Source organism: Plutella xylostella, chromosome 3 (genome assembly GCF_932276165.1).
Source record: "Plutella xylostella chromosome 3, ilPluXylo3.1, whole genome shotgun sequence".
NCBI lineage: Eukaryota > Metazoa > Arthropoda > Insecta > Lepidoptera > Plutellidae > Plutella > Plutella xylostella.
The window spans coordinates 6,927,372-6,940,592 of NC_063983.1; the positions used below are offsets into that span (position 1 = coordinate 6,927,372).

At 38.5% G+C, this 13,221-nt stretch overlaps 1 protein-coding gene across 7 annotated transcripts in view; it reads left to right on the forward strand.

Annotated features, from left to right (window-relative positions):
* Nucleotides 1-5,518: 5,518 nt before the first annotated feature.
* The window catches only part of LOC105381839 (dual 3',5'-cyclic-AMP and -GMP phosphodiesterase 11), a 158,643-nt gene continuing 150,940 nt past the window's right edge, over nt 5,519-13,221 (forward strand). For 3 of the 7 annotated variants that reach the window (XM_048623136.1, XM_048623152.1, XM_048623154.1), the window contains exon 1: nt 5,521-5,895. The gene's annotated coding sequence lies outside the window, so the exon portion shown is untranslated. Of the gene's footprint in view, nt 5,896-13,221 lie in introns of all 7 variants that reach the window. The other 4 variants (XM_048623129.1, XM_048623134.1, XM_048623143.1 and 1 more) reach the window with 2 other exon arrangements.

Genomic DNA, 13,221 nt, shown 5'->3' on the forward strand with positions numbered 1-13,221 from the left:
ATCTGTACTATAGTACATAGGCTGTCTAATCTGTGGTCTCGGCCGAGCAGTCGAGGCGGCCACATGTGTTGTAAAATCTGTCATAATCTGAGTTCGACGCACATGAGACCACTGAGCCCGAGACCATTAGTCTTAAGATGAGTGTTGAGGCCGGAGCCTCCACAATCGTTGGAATATTTTTTTGCAGCAGTGGCTAGAACGCCGGAGTGTTCAGCATGATAGCTCTATGCGTAAATGTGATTTAATGAAAGTAATTGATGAGCAAAACACAGAGAAAAAATACAAAATTGATGAAATTTTGAAAGAAAATGGTCATATCGTGCTTCGCCTACCCCCATACCACCCGGATTTAAATCCTATTGAACTTGTGTGGGGGTACGTGAAAGGCGAGCTCGCAAGAACGTCGATTGACTCTAACTTAGATAAAAAGATAAAAGACTTAGAGTTGCTTTTCTCTAATTATTCGCCTGAAAAGTGGAGAAATTGTGACGACCATGTCATAAAAAATGAAGACGAATATTATAAATCTGATAGAGTATTTGACGATGTATTGGACAGGTATGTTATTGTTTATTTATAATTGAATGTTAATTAAACATAAAATATTATAGTTACACTGAACTAATATGACTGGCGTACTCTAGTACATTATACTTCAAAGTAGGTTTTTGTTTTTGTTTTAGATTTATAATTGAAGTTAATGAAAATGATGATGAAGATGAGGATGACGACGACGATGAACAAGTTCAAACAGAGAGTGAACATGAAAGTGACATGGAAATTGATTTATAAAATAAAACACTTTAACATAAATAAATTCAAATTGGTAGATATTCTGAAGGTAGACATCCTAATTTTAATGCTGTCAAACTATAATTTTTAAGCTAAATATGACATTTACGGGAACACTCATAGAATAAAATTTTACTTACTCTTACATTACATCAGAAATAGTTACAAGCTATCGCGAGATTAATCCGGGCACACTTTTCTACGTGTGTAGCATGTCGTGCTACCTCGCCCCCGCCACGTCTCTCACCCCGCAAGGAGGGTCGCGCACGAAGTTGTCAAGCTATACTCTATGATGGCAGCGACCACTGCAACAAAATTTGAGAATCAGAATCTATAAAACTTTGTCTATGTCAGCGGCCGCGGCAAATTTAAGATTCTTTACTTTCAATGAGCCGTTTTCACATTTCGTTAGCCTCACAGAATAACATATTGTGATCTGAGTGTGTTCTGAGGGTTTGAAAGTTGGTACAACCCCAGACAACGCCATCTATTTCTCCAAAAAGGAACTTTTTTTTTTTTAACAAACGCCTCATACCAGTCTGTAGCAATTTATAACTTCTAACACAAATGTATAGTGCCACAATCTTATCTGTTCCGGTGGCGACGTCGCTGTCATGGAATCCAGTGATGCCATCGATTAAATTTTGCCTATTTCTGGTTTAAACGACTGCTATTACCTATTGTTATAATTTTAAACCAGAAATAGGCAAAATTTAATACATTCATAAGTATAGATAAATCAAAATATAGGGTCGATAGTAAATGAAAGTGGATATAATATATCAAACGACATTTGTTGTATGGAAAATTTGTCCACGGCGAACAGAAATAAAATTAGTTCTGATTATGTTCTGCTTCTGATATAGGAGATTAAATCTAGATTACAATGGTATAGGTAATATATGTGGGTCGTGAGAATAACGAGATAGATAGACTTAAAAAAACTATTAATTAAGTATTATTTTTGAACACTTTATTTTACATTTTCTAAAGTAACAAGAAACAAAAGCATACAATTAAAAGAAATTCAGACAGTGTGCAAAGGCTAATTCATCATCATCATCATCATCATCTCGACCCATCACGTCCCCACTGCTGGGGCACGGGTCTCCTTCCAAAGGCTAATTGCTAAAAAGCAATTTCTTTCAGCCAACTCTTGATAAGTTGGGAAAACAATGACATGTCATAAATCATCATTATTTCGTCTAAAATCGCTGCAGGTGCGCGAAATTCTTCTTGGTATATTGCCTAAGATTTAAAGTATCATGTCACGTCCTCACACCTGTAACCAAAGAAAAATAAAGATTATATACTTTTCATCACGAGTACCACGACCCATCCCGTCCCCACTGCTGGGGCACGGGCCTCTCGGGAAAATATTTCATAAAATTACATGGAGTATAATTGGGTAAAATTATTCGTCATATTTGGCAACACTAACCTGTAGCCGCTGCAACTCGTTCTTCCAATTTTTCAAACGGAATTAAAGGCGCCTGAATACGTTATTCTTCCTGCATAAAGCCAATATATATAGTACTACTTTCCTTGCATCACATTACAGCGTTTTTGGCAGTATTTCACCCAGAAAATCACAAAACAAATTAAATAACGTAGCGTCAGCTTATTCGCAGAAATTGACAACTCAAATAACGCACAGAGTATGAAATGACGTTTGACAATGACGTCTCGTTGTTGCACATTTTGACCACCGGAACAGATAAGATTGTGGCACTATATGGAGTTTGGATAGTTTTTTCATTCTATCTCACTCACTTCCTCTAACCTTTCATGTCTCATAAAATTACCTACTCTGTGCATAAAATGTAATCTGTCATTTACCTACTCTGTGCTATATTACCTACTCTGTGTTCAATCTTCAATACTTTACTTTTATCCCTGCCTAAATTGTTAAGTAGTTAATAATTTAATTTTTCATCAATGCACAATACCTATAGGTATTTTTTAATTTTACTTTACCGAAGGCGTTTTTAGGACATTGTAGTAAGTATAGAAAAAAAAACACAAAAAACACGCACTCACGCCTTGTACTAATGTACTCCCTTGCGGGGTAGGCAGAAGTGCATTGCTGCACCCACTTTTCGGCAGAGTGTTATGTTAGTCCCAATGTAATAGGGGGCGGGCCTATTGCCATTTTACGGGCACATCCAAGACCCGAGAACAAATATCTGTGTTTAAACAAATATCTGCCCCAGCCGGGAATCGAACCCGGGACCATCGGCTCAGTAGTCAGGGTCACTAACCACTACGCCATTCGGTCGTAAGTATAGAAGTACCTACATAATCAGTAACTTTATGGGATATAACTCTACTTCTACAACCAAAGAGAGGTGACGGTGCCGGGTTCGATCCCCAGTTGGGGCCAATAGATGAGACTAAAAGTGTAAATATATTCCACCGCCCTAACCATGCACCTCCAAAGTGACGTAAAAATGCCTCATGTGTTGCTGCACTCACTTCTAGCCAGTGTTAATGAGTGTTATAACCACTGTGTATTGTAAGTCCCGTCGTGATAGGGGTGGTGAGTTGGTGACCATATTGCCAACTTCCGGGCCATCTAAGACCCAATGGCCGCCGTACGGAGATCGAACCATCGGCACAGACAGACACGTAGGGTAGGTAGGATAGAATACTAGATAGGCAATTTAAAATGCAGTCTATTTTAGTTAGGTATAGTGTAGTTTTTGGCCTCATAACTTGGCCGTCATAGCTGCTTATCGACTTAGGTCCTAAGGTTCTGCGTTGGGCACTCTGGAGATTAACTGGTAGATGATGATGATGATGATGATGATGATTGGTCCGACCGATTTCGGCCATGGCGACCACTTCGACCCCTAGTTCTGTTGTCGCGCGTGCGCCCTAAGATGGCTTATATAGCCGATCTTTGCGGCGAACCCCCTTGCACAGTGTGGGCATGTGAGTATGCCGCCGACATAATTATAGTTGATGGCGGCAGGTGGACGAGCTTTTAAGTGGTCGCGTTTCGCGTCTAATTCAGCTTTACGCTGCAGCTCGAATTCGCGTACTCGTCTTGCCACCACCCTGCGCCATTCAGGCCGTTGTGCCGCCAAATCTTCCCAACGAGAGGGCTCAATGTTGCATCTTTTCATGTGCCGCTTCTGAACATCTTTATATCGGAGGAGTTGTCCGCCAGGTTTCCGCTTACCCTCCTCTAGTTCAGAATAAAAGATGCGCTTCGCCACTCTCTCCTCCGCCATACGCGATACGTGACCGCACCACCGAAGTTGTCGACGCATTAAATAGGCCTCAATGCCACCAACATTGGCCCGTCGCAGAACTTCGGTGTTACGCACTCGGTCAGACCATTGGATCTTTATGATGGATCGTAGGCATTTGAGGTGGAAACGATCTAAAGTGCGTATGTGGTTGCGATACAAACACCACGTCTCGGAGGAGTATAGGAGGTTTGGCAGCACAATCGCCATATACATGGATATTTTGGTAGCCAGATTAAGATCATGTGAGCAGAAGACCTTGGAACGCAGTTTGCCAAATGCCGCGGCTGCAGCACTTATTCTGTTGTTAATTTCGGCGTCAAGGTCACACTTGGATGTTAAAGTGCTCCCCAGATAACGAAACTTGTGCACCTGCTTCAGCTCATCTTCCCCAAGCTTTATCGATAGTGTCTCGTGACCGTGTGTGTCTAAGGTCATGACCTCAGTCTTTTTGACACTAATCTTTAGGCCGAACTTGCAGCAAGCTTGGTGGAATGAGGACATTAGCTGTTGTAACCCATCTGGGGATTCTGCTAAAAAGCACAAGTCGTCTGCATACATGATCTCTGTGATCAATGCGTGCGACACTTTAGTACGTGCTTTAAGTCTGACTAAGTTGAAAAGGTTGCCTGTGCGAAAGCGGATCCGGACTCCCTCGGAGACTGTTTGTAAGACTTCTTGACTACTACTGCAAAGTATAAGGCGAACAATGTTGGTGCAAGGACACACCCTTGTTTCACCCCACAGGTAACGGGGAAGAAATTTGATTGCTCACCATCTACTGCGACACAGCACTGCATATCGTCAGGTAAATAATAATGATACAAATATAAATTTGATTAGGTACTTAGATGCCTCTGCCTATCTATCTGGCATCATCGTCCATCACCGATCATTATAATATTGTTTCATTCGTCTGTGGGATTAAAGCAGCGTCGCTCACTCGCTTGATCGGTGATGATGATCTCCCAACTTTTGAACTAATCATTTGAACAACGCGGTCTTGAAGGTATAAGTATACTATCTGTAATGTAACTAGATAGACCTTTCAACTAATAATTTGCTACTTAGTTAGGTACTTAAGTACATTTATACTTTTATAGGGATAGGCAAGATATAAGAATGAGTGATGCTCTGAACTTGACGGACCAGCTAGCCAGCTACCGTACCACCAGCGACACATTAATAATCGCTCGCCTGGCAAATATGTCATTTCATGATTACTTATTAGTTAACTAGATAACTCAGGTACCTAACTACATAGTTACCTACTGGTTAATTATTCTAATAAATGAATAGGTATAGATATTTCGGAGGTAAGTAGTAGTAGTAGGTATGAATGTACGCCCATTTGGCGCTCAGCAGAGTCGGCTGGCGTCATGGCGTCATCGTCATCACCGTGTTTGTGTTTGGTTCCACTTGTGAACATGCGGCGTATCAACAAACTGGATCCGAGCGAGACCACACCGCCAAGTGTGGCACGCGAAACATTTCATGAGACAGGCGAGACGGAAGATTCATTTCATCAGTTCACGTTCAGTTTATCGCGGGATTCGGCACGAGCGAACGTACTTCGCGCGCGGGCCGAATCATAACCTCAACCTCAACGCAAATTTTAGTGAAAACTTTCACCCGTTGAATGAAACCCTTTCGGTAGTGCCAAAAATTACCACTTTCCCTCCTACCTAGTGTTGCTTCCTGAAAGTGAGTGTTTTTCCGACGTGACAGTGTTGTGTTTACAAGTTGTAGCGGAATAGGAATAGCATTGTGGAACTTCATGCTGTGCGGTTTGTTTAAAGTTTGTGAACGTTTTGTGCGGCCGTGAACTTGGAAAAAAAAGTTATCTTAGGTAAGTTCAGCAATTAAAAGTATTAAAACATGCCTAAGTACTTATATAGTCCCGACCTGTTTAGTTACAAGCCTTACTTCTTACTTCATTTTTTATATTTGTGTAGGTATTTCATGTTAATCCAGACTCAATGCTAGACTGCTAGACATACCTACATAACATAACAAAACAACAGGTAGGTAGGTATATGTAGTTTGTAGTAGGACTGTATGTACCTACTTATCTTTGTACTTAAATATCTGCCTGTACACATACCTACATGATTCAGCTGTAATAATGTAGGTAAATAAACAAACTGCGCATCTAGGTTTTTTAATTACTGTCTTTTCTTTACGTGGTCTTTCAGTTGGTTCCTACACTTACTTAGTTAGGTACCTACGTAGTACCTACATGCTCGTGCTATCCAATAAACCCTGAAAACTGATTCTGAAACTTATAAGACGATTTTCGTACCACCTACAGACTCTACAGTAGCAATATTGTATTAGTAGATAGCCTACCTAGTTACTATGCGTGTGAATTTTTATAGGCAGATTGAAAACAGTCCAGGTTCTATCTAACTTCCTTCAGGCAGATTAGTTTATTTTGTTTGTTCCCGGATTTGAGGTGCTATTTATTATTTCCAGACGTGGTCTGTGGCTGAGATCTAGGTCATGTCTATGGATAATACAGTTATGATGTACCTACTTGCTTACTTATATCCGAAATCATTGTTTTTTCATCAAATTCGAGGGCTATACATCCTACATACTTAATTCATTTTACCTACTTAGCTCGGTACATCACCTATACCTTTGGGGAAATCCATGCTGACCCGATTTCAAACCAATATCCTGTGAGACCAAATCATCGTGAATCGGTTTCACGCTTGATTTGTAGATTCTGTAGGTACTAGGTAGGTACCTACTTAGGTGTCATCTTAAAAAAATAAAAATCATTCCTCCTACATACCTAACCTAGGTCGTTTAAATACAGATACTTAAGTGGTAAGTAAGTACAAAATACCTCAATCAATGACCACAATTTGGTGGAGTTTGATTGAGGTCAGTAACGGAACTGGCTTGACGCCGAACAAAACAACACTGCGAAATTCTCTCTTTGTGCCTGTTTGTAGTTTGCACTCTTTGTAGTTTCGAAGTAAGTAGAGGGTTTATTTTCTAATTTATTTGCTATGCTGTAGGCAGACGCAGAAGTAGATGGCGGGATAACCTGGACGCCTTTTGTAGGAACTAGAATGAGTAGATTAGGCCATTACAGGGATAGGTGGAAGACCCAGGGACCTTTGCCCAGCAGTGAGAGTGGGATACAATATTAATTATAGGTTAATTTGGAAAAAAAGGTATTCTTAGTTTTTTATCTAAACTGTGTTAGATCTCTATGTATAGGTATCAAAGTCGTTAAATAATAGGGCAGCCGAAAACCTGCAAGGTCACTCGCTCATCATCATCATCATCAGCTTGTTCCCGCGATAAGGGCACCCAGGTATTTTTATTTATTACCTTTTTCTTTTTGATATTACTGGGATATAAAGTAGCGTCCTTCATACAGGGCCCTCAGTCACACTTCAATTCAAACACACACACAACACAACTACTTACTCCGTACCTAATCTCTTTGTTCACTGTGGCCTGTGGAAATGATGTCAAACATTTTAATTAAAACATTTAGACCGGAATTGCTAAATCGAGCGCTACATTGAAATCGATTTCAGGAGTAAACTTTATGTTAATTTAATTTTTGTTCCGTAACCGCGGCACAGACCGCGACACTTGAAAGTCGAAAGAATATTTTATCGTGTTTTTGTAGTAATGGCGTCAAAACAAGGACTTTTAAAACACTTTGTTACGCTTCGCGCACTTCACTTCTCTCTAATAGCAGTTATTTACTTATTTCAAAACATATTTTTGGAATAACTAGGTACTTAATAATGATATTACTTATTATTATTATATACAAACATCTATGTGTAAATGTATACTTTATAGCAATAGGTTAGGTACTACTATGTTAGGCCGATGTGATGTAGGTACTATGCCTTATGTCCTATGGTATTAATACTACCTCAAGCACATGCTACCATCGGCCTTACCAAGAATGAGCAATGATAATAAACTTGAACAACTACCCAACTTAACAAGACACAGAGCTAAGTGCATACCTCACTCTACCTTATACCACCCTACTATAGGTCGGGGTTAAAAACACCAAAATGAATGATTTCTAGATTGTCGAGGCAACCATCAAGGCCCGCAAAGAATCAGTTTTTAATAGCAATTACTATCAAATTCAAGGTGATATGGAAATTTGTCATCTGTTATATGTATGTTATAATACATAGATGTTAGGTAGATAGGAGTGTCTATAATTAATGGCATAACTATGTTAAAACTATAGCGAGTATTTTTCACATCTCATCTCGTAGTATCAACCTAGTAGGACAGCTACCAGTTTCTTAAGATCACAACAAAACGATCACTACTCAGAGAATATTCTTAGAATTGACTGACGTGTGTCGTTCCTTCCTTTTCGTTAAGTTTGAGACGATTCCTGTACTTCAGTCTTCAGTAGGTTATATTTCCGATAGTAATCGTAAAGACAACAGGAAAATACTGATAGGCTTCTACCTGTATACTAGGTACCTACCTATATTCTGTTTATTTTTGTTAGATACGTAGGAATAACCTCCGCAAATGGCCGTGTATGGAGAGTGCATGCAACTAATGGCACCATTCTACTAAAGAACTGAAGTAAAAGTAGCGTTTATTAAAGTAATTGTAGTAGATTTATAGAGGTTATAATTCCCATAGGGATAGACGACGTTTTAGTCGAATCTAAATTAAATCCTTGCAGACACACGATACAAATTAAAAACGTTAGATAGTCCATAAATAATGATTTCCGATACCTCACTGTACTTTTACTATCCGCCTACACGGAACGCTGAAACATTATGTCGTTATTTCTGCTCCAAATAGAAGACATAGTGCCTAGTAAATGTGCTATAAAATGCGTTGTAAAGGCGCCATGAAATTTTGTGAAAACTTGACTTTTGTAACTTCACGTATCACCAGTGAGTAGGTAGATTATAAAATATTAAAGTGTTTACGCTGGGTTGGCCCGTGCAATTCTTTTGCTGACACTACAGTAACTGCTGCTGAAAATATAAGGTAGTATTTATGATTATGATGACTTCATGACATCATCATTCAGTTCGAATGCCGAAAACTATGTACAACAATTCCTATTATCATAGTACACCTTTCTTACTGACCTTGTGTGCTAGTTTTGTACATACTTATTTAGGTTTGCCTTTGACAGCACTATTAAATTTCTATGGAAAAACCCTTTACGTCCCTCCGTGATGTGTTGAAAGCTACTCCCAGCTATTAATGGGGTCTCATTGTTTTGATAGTCGAAACAGACATTCAATGTATTGGGGTGGCCCCTAACGTAATAGGCAAGTTGATACTGTTGAGGGTAGGTTGGTACTTGACATACTAGCAGACTATATTGAAGTTGTTTTTGTTCATTTTATAACCTTTTATGGTATCTTCCTTCCGTGTGTGTCTTAATAATTATGAAACGATTCCAACTGTCTAACTAAACTATATGAGGTAACTAGTATTTCCTAGGATTGAGTGAATCTTTCGGGAAATTCCTGAAAATTTCACTAAGTATAACGATACCACAGAGGTACTGTTATGTGCAGAAGACTTATTTAATAACAAACTAGTCCTTATAGCTCCTATACGACTAAAAGATTACCGTAAGTCGAGCGTGAATTTAGTGTTTTTACAGGCTTTATGGTAAGTACCTACTTATGTAAATTAGTCATGGATGTCAAGTGTTAAGTAAAACACGTGTAAGTAAGTTAAACCTTATTGGTATCGGATTTCGGATGTTTCTTGTGGTTATGGTATAGGTCGTATCTGTAAGGTATAAGTACGTAGCTACATCATCATCATCATCATCATCATCATCAGAGGTGACTCACGTGATAGGTCACGATCCGTATCACCGTTTTTGAATGAGAACAGTACAATGCACTTAGGGTACATAATACAATCTAGGTCTGCAGGTTTTCTCACGATGTTTTCCATCATAGTTCATAATTCCTCATTATCATCCAATAATCTGTCTGGCGTCACATACTCACATCACAAGCCATGTCAGTAGGTAGGTACTTAAATATTTATCTACATATATTTTGACTGCGATCATACAAAACTTGGTGTAAGAATAAGAAGTAGTCTATAACGAAATTTCGAGAATTTAGTTGATTTCGTAAGTTTAAAAGTCGGCGGTCGATTCGACAGTTCGACACACTTCACTGAGAACATTGTCGATGAGGTAACCAACGAGGATCAAGGTCGAACTACATTTCTTTAACTGAATTATTGCACTTGTATTAAAACTTGGAGTAGTATCGAAGGTTCTAGAAATCTAGACCTATGAGACTTTTGAAGTTTTGAACATTAGGGCCCATAGCCCAGGGGTGAATCGAATTCACGACCGGAGGGTTCCGTAGCATTATCTACAATTAAAAATACAAGTTCATCATTTTCTGCCGGCAAACATACTTGAAACAAAGTGAAAATTGCGTTTTTTTTACTTAAAAAGAAATTGTTTAATCGGTACGTATCACACCTACCTACTTATCACACTTCTTATCAATTAAGTATGTATGCCACACCCATTAGGCATCTCGTTTATAAGTAGATAGATACTTGAACTAAGTACTTTGTATTATCTAGTAATAATAAAATAATAGATAGCAATAATTACTACATAAACAAGGAAGCAGACGAAACTATGTAAGTATTATGATATTCGCATCGCATATCGGGATAAAAACAAATTAGTTTTATGGAAATGTAGGTATTAAAGCATAGAAATTAATGCATCAAATCAAGCTGTATTAGCTAACTAATAATTCCTAAAATTAAATATGAACCAAAAGATATTTATCACTCGGTAAGTAACACATCCGTAACAAGGTTATCGGTAGGATTATGAATAAGTAAATATCACCACATAATTTGTCTGTAGGAGCACAGTCTCATTCATTCATAATCCGCTATTTTTTATCATCGCCATCATAATAATCTTAATTCTTTCAGAAATCTAAGATTTTCATCGAGGATGTCGTCAAAATCTGTTAGGCCGTTAAAAAGCTGTGTAGTGAAAATAATACGTCGTTGGTGAAGAGGGTTTTCTATTTTGGAGGCGTGCAATCGCACCTTAACGTTTACTGAAAGAGAAAATCAAATCTGCGAGGCAGCTTAACACTCCACAAGTAAGGTAATATACAAACTTTCCAAATTAGGTTTATCCGTTTTGACGAAGCTATGCCACGTGACAAGAAACAGTACAAACACACACTAGCATAAGTTTATTGTTAGTTAAAACCGGTTTTATCCTTCATTTACAAAGAATAAAGGCAATTAGAATCACTCCAATTAATATTAATATTTACGAACGTAAAGTGAACTCGATTCATTTTGCTATCTATAGAGGGATAGAATAATAGCTTATTGATAGGAATAGATAGGTATTTCTTTCATTAATCTACAGTTGAGTCATGGCATAAGGATGCCATCTTGTGATAGGATAATGAGGCAGGGCTCCATGTGTGTTTGGTGATTGTAAGAAGTAACTGGGTATAATAAAGCTACGTCCCCATTTGTATCATTTACCTGTATCACATCTCTATCATAGCTTTTGCGTTCATGATCGCTAGTTTGGTTGCAAATATTCGAATAAATCGAACCCTTTGGTCATTTTTGTCACGGAAGCGGTAGCGTTGTTTCTGTGTTGTGTTATGTTTCTTCATAATAAATGGTCACAGACTAAAATGTGGTAACTGCGACCCACTGCGGCCCTATCAGGAATATTAGCGGATGACACCGAGATTATACTAACAAAACATAATGACTGTTGCCCTATCCCTAATATACTTTTTTGGCAGTTTGTTGGTTGGCACTTGTTTCTTTTGCAAAGTTATCGTTGTTGGAACCTTTTAGGTAGTAAATAAGTTAATATAGAGTCAAATTGTTCCCGAGACGTAATATTAGTATGCCGAGAGCGTTCACTGTTGGGCGGTTCTAGCCGGGCGAAATACAAAGTTTGGGAGACGTGTCATGCAATCGATGCGTTTAATGCAACGAAATAGAGTCGTGGTTAGCGCAGCAGGTCTCGGAATCTTCGTGTTTCGTGGTACCTTGCAACTGTGGTGACGGCTGCTTCCATTCTGTGTGCATCGGAATAAGGAAGTGGCATTTTTGAATTCATATTGTTGGTTACGTGACTTTTTAGTATGGAGAACATTTATTTTTGCAAATGTCCAAAAGTCGTAGAGCATTAGCTCTTGTTCAGAATGAGATGAGTTGTTTTCGTTGAGATGATCCCCTTAGTTACTCACTTTCAGCTTACTATGCCACTTTTGCAACATCATGTATGTAGGAAGGCTCATTACTTCCATGATGTTTAATTACCCGCCTAATATCATACCTGCTATGTAAAAGATTTCTCACACATCAAACAAAAGGATCATGTCTCGTTCTGGCTAACTCTCGCATCAAAGTTCAATTACCTTACAAAAATCGTAAAATTTGTATCACGTCCCGAATCACAAGAAACAGTTACAATTTAACACGAGCAGTCGGTGTTGCCATGTGCCTGAATATTGTACGTAATAAAATACAGTCATATGTAGCGTGCCGAAATTAATATGTTAACATACTCGTACTTTCTTGTCAGCGCAGGCCGTTAAAAGGTGCGAAAAATATAAGAAAAATAGAATTTACTGAAAACACACAACATCTAAGTAATATCAAAACAAAGAAGCTTTGAGAACAATAAAGCTCTCGAAGACATAGCCACAATACAATATTACATAGGTACATACATGACCTAGTTTTTGATGTTACTTATCAGCTTATCACAAATACTTTTCAAATCTAAATATTTTTCGATCCATTTAGGTTTAAGCAAACGTATATTTCAGTGTACCTTTGAATATGTTACCAAGGTGCATGTTAAAGCTATACTTAACAATAGATTTTCCTTTTCATATCCAACATTTAGTTTCCTTTTCTGCAGTTCCATAAAAGTTTCGTTCATTAACATTTTTCGTCATGTCTCCAGCCCCGAAATGGGGGCCCGGCTATTAACGATTCAGTCCGATGCTGCCACCTTTTACTTTGCTCTGTGACTTGAATGCGTTTCCGGGAACCAAATTTGGAGGAGACTGCCTTCTCGCATCATAATTCTTATGTGATTTGTGGGTTCATCTTGTTTTATATACCTATTAATATATATTCATAC